Consider the following 2,718-nt stretch of genomic DNA (forward strand, 5'->3'; position numbering starts at 1 on the left):
TGTGCAAACTTGTTAAGTCGCTTTATGGACTTAAACAAGCACCCAAACAATGGCATGCCAAATTTGACCAAACAATGTTGGCAAGTGTGTTTAAAATCAACGAGTGTGACAAATGTATTTACATTAAAAACACTCCAAGTCATGAAGTCATTATTTATTTATATGTTGATGGCATATTGATAATGAGCAAAAATATGGCAGATATAAATGTTACTAAGCACATGTTGGCTAGAAAATTCGATATGAAAGACTTAGGAGTTGCTGGTGTGATCTTAGAAATCAGAATTCACAAGACTCCAAAAGGTCTAGCATTATCACTGTCTCACTATATTGAAAAGGTACTTGGTAATTTCAAATATTTGGATTTCAAAATTGCCAAGACTCCAATTGACGTGAGTTATGCACTTCAAAAGAATGAAGGTGAAGGTGACTCACAACTAGACTATGCAAGAGTATTGAAAAATTTGATGTATATCATGAATTGTACGCGAACAAATATAGCATGTGCTATTAGCAAACTGAGTCGATTTACAAATAATCCCAATCAAATACATTGGATGGCAATGAAACGAGTTTTGGGGTATCTAAAACATACCCAATATTACGCTATGCATTACAACAAATATCCCTCCATGATCGAAGGATATAGTGGTGCAAATTGGATCACCGGATCATCTGAAGTTAAATCCACGAGTGGATATATTTTTACAATTGGGGGTGGAGCAGTGTTTTGAAAATCATCCAAACAAACGTGCATCGCCCGTTCTACAATGGAATCTGAATTCATAGCTTTAGATAAGGCCGGTGAAGAAGCTGAATGGCTCTGTAATTTCTTGGAAGATATTTCATTTTGGTCCAAACCTTTGGCACCAATATGTATACATTGTGATAGTCAAGCGGCAATAGGCATGGCAGGGAGCGTTATGTATAACGGAAAATCTCGTCACATACGATGGAGACACAATACCGTTAGACAACTACTCTCTAGTGGTATTATCACGATTGACTATGTAAAGCCAAGAGATAACGTGTCAGATCCACTTACAAAAGGCCTATCTAGAGAGGCAGTTGAAAGATCATCAAAGGGAATGGGGTTAAGGCCTAGGATAAGTCATCATGGCGGTAACTCTACCTAGCAGACTGGAGATCCCAAGAGCTCGGTTCAAAGAGATCAAACAAAATTATGAATGACGGTTCAACATTGTCAAATAACTCAACCCATTCTCGCGATGAAGACAATGTTCAGAAATCGAGGTAAAGTATTAAGGTTTTTTGATGAGTCAATAAAGCTTAAAGCTTTTTAATGATTTGCTAAGTCTGGCAGGATATGACCAGATAGTGTGTCTATAGGATTACACGTTTAGAAATCACCTATGTGAGTGTGAAGTGTAAGCTGCTTCAAGGGGAATGAAAGTAAAGGCCCATTCTCTAAGCACTCATGAAACCAGGCGATGTTTATGGCTGAAACGAACACAACCGTGAGAACCATAGATTGTTAAGGGTTAATTGTGTGACTTATGTTGTCTAGGTATATAACAAAGCTCGACGGTTCAAAGAATCAAATCTACCTATTGACCGAGTATATCCGATATAAGTTCACTACGGAAAGTTTAAAGGAAAACCTACTTATCCAGATGCAATTAATTCTTGCATGTAAAACACACATGCGTCCGTGCATTCCTTTATTTTATAGCCATTCCCTATTCATGTGGGGGATTGTTGGGCTTTTAAGCATGGTATAGCTTAAAGAGGGTGAATGAAAAATGGAGGGAAAATGAAATATTTGAATTTCCCTCCTTGGCAAAAGGACATTGTCCCATATTGGAGGAAGAAAAGGCTTTTGATGGGCATATATACAATTGTTCTTCTTCTAGCTCTTAAAAAGTTAAGAAGAAGACAAGCCTCGCGCTGTCGTCGCCTTCGCTCGCTCGGTTCGGCTTCGGATTCGGATTCGAATTTAGTAAAAGATCGATTGATTGATTAATCTTTTTGGACAAAATTTCTTTTAATTATTTAATTAATTAATTAACAAAAAATCAATTCAAAATAACCCATGACCTGCGATCCGGTCCGGTCCGGCCCGTTTTTTTTCCCGGATTATTTTAAATTTATTTTTTTTTCCGCAATATTTTAACGGAAATATTCCCACCTCTTCCAACAGCTATGGCTGTTTTTGAAAGGTTGCAAACCTTTTCAGAAACAGTGCCAAATGGTCTATAAATATGCCTTGAATCCTAGGATCTTTACTTACTAAATTTTCTGATTATCTTCTTCTGCACAACATTTTCCAGTGTGTTTTGCGACCATTGAGTGGTTCGAAGTTCATCGGCGTTTTTGGTACCAATACGCTGGTGAGTTAAATTGTTCTATCCTGGGAGGATAATTTTTCAACACCTCTGGTACTTGAGGGAAATAATTTTCTTAAGGACACACTATGCATTCAGTGGGCTCGATTTATTCCAATATAGTTTTTTCATAATTTATTTCGTGCAACTGATTCTACTAACTTTCTATTTTTGTTTCTATTTCAGAAAGTTTAATGGTTTTTATTATTTATTACAGTAATACAGAGTGAATAACACAAAATTTGTGTATTTTTTGGGTGCGTGGATCCTTTTCTAGATTGAATTTTCGTGAAGAATTGAATGGATTGAGATATGATCGTTGCTATTATATTTGGATTCTAAATTTTTTGAAGAAGACAACAACGACCCATAA

This window comes from Nicotiana tabacum, chromosome 22 (genome assembly GCF_000715075.1).
Source record: "Nicotiana tabacum cultivar K326 chromosome 22, ASM71507v2, whole genome shotgun sequence".
Lineage (NCBI taxonomy): Eukaryota > Viridiplantae > Streptophyta > Magnoliopsida > Solanales > Solanaceae > Nicotiana > Nicotiana tabacum.